Consider the following 6,039-nt stretch of genomic DNA (forward strand, 5'->3'; position numbering starts at 1 on the left):
TACACAGAACAATCCATCATTACTTAAAATTCTTTTACTCTTTATTCACTTTTTCTTACATTTTATTTGCTCACTCTTACTTTGTGGTCCCTTAGTCTTATTATCTAGTTACTCTTTCTGGGGGGAAAATAGACTTACTTTAAGATCAAACTCTTTCTTTTTCTTCTACAAAAAGTACCATTCTTAACTATCCTGCTACTTAGCCATATATTAACACACCCTTTCTTATGGCTTCTAGAACTGTTTAGTCAGTTCTCACAAACTCTCATGTTTTCTACAACTGTTTAATCAGTTCTGACAAAACACTGACAAAGAACACATTTACCTTGCCACTTACAGATCGAGCAAGTTTGCACTTTGACTTCAGGCAAGATGTAGGTTTTACTTAATTACCTACACAACCTTTAGGAGTTTTATCAACATTTTTCATTCTTGAAACTTACAGAGATTTATGGTTCATATTTTCCTTTGTAAGTGAAAATTATGTATCTATATATCTGCTAAAAAAGAAGTCTTAAGTAATTAATATAATAGCATTAGTACAATGATACTAACAGACAGCAGACAACAAAGAGTTAAATCTTTAGCACTCATACTATGAGAAAGGATGGATCTGTGCAGAATTTTCTGACACAGCCCCAAGAATGTCTTTTGCTTTACTTTCAGAGTCTGATGTTGGACACTTAAGCATATGAACAAGAGGCTGCAAGGTAGAATGATCTGGAATTCTACATGAAGCTTCAAGGAAAGAGTTTTGGTTTTAAATATACTTTTTATGTTTATACTTTTAACTTTACACTTTCAGTGGAGAAATGGGCTTAAAAGAAAAGGTAGAACTGAGAAAACAATTTTTTGCATTAAGCAAGAATTTGATTACATTATATTTAATGTTAACAGCAATTCAGGGTTCAACTGGTAAAACGGGGTGTGATGACTCCCATCAGCAGGAGAAAAATCATTCTCTGTATCTCTGTGTCTAGGAGCTGGACTCTCCTAGAACAGTGTTATTGTCAGCATAGAGTTTGGTGCTATGGCTGGCCTTGAAGGAGGTTAATAGAACTCCCTGCTATGAGATGGTCTGGACACTCTGCCTTCTAATGGCCTATCCTTTCTTATTACTGCTTATCAGAAAGCTTGGTTTTGGGAGTCCAAAGACAGTAGTACTCCCTTGTTTTGATGCTGAATCCTAGAGTTACGAATAAATAAGACCGTCCCGTCCAGGGATGTCATGAACAACACATTTCATTACAGACTTCTTAAGTAAAGACATATTAACCCTTTAGATCCTGCCAAACTATGCCAGGCCGTGTTGCCATCAGGACTAAAGGAGGACTCATCAACAACCTCTTAAGCAGATGACACAAACCTGCTTGTTGAAAAATGAGAAAGACCTGAAACACTTACTGGAGAAAATCAAGGACTGCAGCTCTCATTATGGATTAAATATCAACATGAAGAAAACAATATCAAGTAAATCCTCACTAAAGGACCAATAGGCAACATCCTGATAGATGGCAAAAAGATTGAAATAGTTAACTATTCCATTTTGTTTTAATCAATAGCCAACATCTTTGGTACCAGCAGTCAGGAGATCAGGATACATCTAGCATTGGGAAAGTCTGTTGTCAGGGGTCTCTCCAAAGTCCTGATGAGCAATGATATTAGTCTAAAGATTAGTACACCTGATAGAGTCCACCATTTCATAATCATTTCCAACATATCGGATAGTCAATTAATGAATAAGGATGACAAAAGAATCTAGAATCTATTAAATTTATGTGTAAGGTAGAGAAGATTGCTGAATATGCCATGGACTGCAAAAAAAAAAAAAAGCAAACAGGTATATGTTGGAGAAAGCAGGCAGAAATTCCTTAGGGAAAAGTTGGCAAAGCTTTATTTCACATATTTTGGACATGTTGTTAAGAGATACTATTTCTTGGGAAAGGACATCATTCTAGGAATGGTGAAGGGTGAGTGAAGGAGAGGAAGACCCTCAAAGGGATGCATTGATGCAATGTCTGCACCAAAGGACTAGAATGTGTCAGCAATGATGAGGATGATGCAGAATAGAATAGAGTTCAGATCTATTGTTCATAGGGTCACTATGAGTTGTACTTGACCTGATGACCTTTAACAACTGTTCATTAAAAGCATGGCAAGACCATGTCATTTTGCAGTCATTTTAATACAACACAAATTTAAGACTTGAAATTAAAACAATGAGTGAACCTTGTCTTGTCTACCTTCAATCTCTACATTTAATAAGACTATAGAAAACATTTTATTGCTGTTTTTATATGCCTTAATTCTGTTAATTCAGTATATATGATCTTACAAACAGTAGAACAAAAGCTTAGCCATGCCCCTCATGACAACCATTGTTGTGTTTCAGTCCCACGGTACAGTTACTGTGTCAATCCAGATTTTTGAAGGTCCTATTTTGGCTGACTTTATCTATAAAATCTATAAAATACATGAAATGGAGTTTCTTTGTCCTTGCTTCTAAAAAGCATTTTGGCTGTTATTCTGCCAAGACAGACTTGTTTCTTTGCTGGCAATTCATGATATATTCAGTATTCTTTATCATTGCTATAATTCAAAGGTATCAACTTGTTTTCTGTCTTCTTTATTAATTTTCCAATTTTTATATGCATATGGGGCAATTAAAACAGTATTGTTTGAATCAGACATCCTTTAGTTCTCTAAGTGACATCACTGCTTTTTTACACTCTTATATCATCTTTTGCAGTAGATTTGCCCAAAACATTATTTTGTTTGACTGTTTTCTAGCCCTTTTTCTTTGATTATTTGCTAAGAATACAGATTGAAGAGTCCTAGTTGTATAGTGGTTAAGAAAGTTACCTCACAATCTTAGGTTCATGGTTCAAACCAGCAGAGTCCTTAAGGAAAAAAACAAACATATGACTTCCATATAAATGTATAGCCTGAAAATCTTGTGTGATAATTTTACTTTGCATTAGAGTGTCACTATGATTCATAATCCAGCTGGAAGTTATTATGGAAAGAAAAAACTCTACTGCACGAATTTTCTGATTTAAAACCATGTAGTATATCCTTTTTCTATGCTAAAGACTTCCTCTTGCTCTCTCTAGAGGTTTCACATGAGTATAATTGTTTTGCGTACCATCGAGTTGGAACTGACCCATAGCTGACCCTCTGGAAGGTTTTCAGAGGTAATTAATTGCACAATAAGAGATTGCCCATCCTTCTCCTGTGGAGCAGCTAGTGGTATCTAACTGCATGCCTTGTGCCTTCTGGGATTGCAGCACAACTTCTTGCTACTATGACAACAGAACTCTCTCCATTTGCTTTGTTGTTGTTGTTATATGCCATCGAGTCACTGGCAACCCATAACAACCCTATGAATAAGAGCCCTAAACACTGCTCTATTCTGTGCCAAACTCACTGTCTCCGACACACCTACTCCCATTAGCCCAATCACTGAATCGATCCATCTCATTGAGGGTTTTCCTCTCCTGTACTGTCTCTCTACTCTCCCAAACATGATGTCCCTCTCCAAGGTTTGTTCCCTCCTTGCAACATGACCAAAGCATGTCAGACAAAACTTCAGAATCCTTGCCTCCAAGGAGCAGCCCAGTTTCACCTTCTCTAGAACAAACTTGCTTGTTTTCTTAGCAGTCCATGGTATATTCATCACTCTTCTCCAGCACCAAAGCTCAAAGGCATCAATTCTCTATCATCCCTAGTCACTGCTCTCCAATGTCAGCATGCAATTGCAAAGACTATAGCCCGGATCAGGTGTACCTTAGTCTCCACCCTGACATCATTGCTCTCCAGTACTCTGGAGAGGTGCCTGACAGCTGTCTTTCCAAATGCAATTACTCTCTTGATTTCCTGGTTGCTGGTACCAAGAGTGTTGACTGTGGAGCCAAGCAAACTAAAACTGTTAACCATTTCAATCTCTTCACCATCCATACTGATGTTGCCAATTCGCCAAGTGGTGAAAATCTTTGTTTTACCAAAGTAAATATTGATGTATCTTTGGTCATCCATTCTGGTATTCTCTAAAGAGAGAGTCTTTTTAGAGACTTTTTCCTATCATGGTATATAATTTCCTTGATGTCATCCCACAACTGGTTTTAATTCATTAATTTTAAGTATGTCTACCTATTCTAATTCAGGAGAAGTCTATTCAAGGATGTTCTTTGGGTCTCTTGATTTGTTTTCATATTCTTCAACTTCAACTTGAAGGTCTGTGCAAGCAATGGACAGTCTGATCCACATTTACTCACTGGCCTGGTTCTGGCTGATGATACTGTATTCTCCATCACCTCTTTCCTCAGACATAAACAACCTGATTCCTCTGTATTCCATCTTATGAGATAGTCATGTATAATCACCAATTAAATTGATGAAAAAAAGATACTTGCAGTGGATAAATGATTGACCTTAAGAAATTCTACCCTGTGTTTATCTGGCAAATTTCTAAAACCAAAGGCCCTATTTTCCAACTACCAATCTTTCTTTCTTTCCAACTTGCATATGTCAATCTCCAGCACTTTTAAAAGTATCTGAGCATGTGTTTGATCAATTTCAGCCTATAGAAACTTGTAAAAGTCTTCATTTTCTTGATATTTCATATTGGTGGTTGGTGCATACGTTTTATAGTCATATTAACTTGTCTTTTTTGTAGTTACATGGATATTATATTATATTATATTATCGACAATGTTGTACACCACGATAGATCTTCAAATGTTCTTTTTAATGATGTATGTGACTTTATTTCTTTTCAATTTTTCATCCCTGGTGTCACAGACCATGTGATCAGACAATTTTTAATGAACAATTTCAGTCCATTTCGGCTCATTAATTCCTAAAATAATAATCATTATACATTCCATTTCATTTTGTATGACTTCCAATATTCTAGATACATAATGTTTGCTTTGACAATTCTCATTATTAATGAATGTATACAATACAATTGTTGCTTCTTATTTTTAGTGATGTGATGTAAGCAAATGATAGACCTGGATACTTTATGCACACACTAACAGTTGAGTCTATTTTGACATGGCAGTTCTTACTCAGTCATATTTTCTGCTACTATTTTAGACAATAAAATTTGTAGTGTTTCTGAAATTTTATTGTTCTTTGTGGATACTAACAATATAATAAACATAATGTATAATCGCTCCTTTTCTAAATATTTGAAAGTATTTCAGGTTGTTATATACACATCACATCTGATCAAATAATTTCTCTTTATAGTAGCCCTTCTAGAAAAGTTTTAAAAATCAAGAAATAGATTCAGAGGAGATGAATAAGGGATGGAGCCAAGATTTAAAATAATTTTGTACAACAATCAAATTCTTTCCACTACTCCAAATATATCTGTAAGGTTTCCCTTTGTTAATTTTGTCATGTACAATCTTTGCAGCTTCAAGCTGGAAAAAGCTCTCAGCTCAGCAGATTGGTTTCTAATTAAGGCCTATTGTGCATTAACACTCTTGCTTTGGAGTCCCAGATAAAGGCCTCACATAGCTTCCAGATCTGCTTATATATAAGGAAACAGAATCTTTTTTATTTTTAACCGCAAAAGGAAACTCAGTTCTTAGTAAGAATCCATTTTCTTGAGACACCAGGATGAAAGGAAGGGGGGGAAAGTATAAGATATACACTAATTGTAGTGGAACTTCACTTTAAGTGTAAGGAGAAAAGGCCTAAAAAGAATTACAAAATGGGCAAAAGAAATGGAAAGAATTTTCACAGAGGAAGATACCTGAATGGCAAGCAGACACATGAAGAAATAATCCAAATTACAGGCAATAAGAGAGATGCAAATCAAAACCACCATGAGGTACCATCTCACTCCAGTAACAGTGGCAAAGTTTAACAGACAACAAATAATACATGTTGGAGAAGATGTGGCAAGAAAGGAACTCTTATACATTGTTGGTAGGATTGTAAAATGGTACAAATATTTTGGAAGGCAATTTGACACTTCCTAAAAAAGCTGAACAGAGAAATTCCATATGACCCAGCTATTCCACT

The sequence above is a fragment of the Elephantulus edwardii genome, unplaced genomic scaffold (assembly GCF_000299155.1).
Source record: "Elephantulus edwardii isolate Elephantulus edwardi_28Jun2011 unplaced genomic scaffold, EleEdw1.0 scaffold00164, whole genome shotgun sequence".
Taxonomy (NCBI): Eukaryota; Metazoa; Chordata; class Mammalia; order Macroscelidea; family Macroscelididae; genus Elephantulus; species Elephantulus edwardii.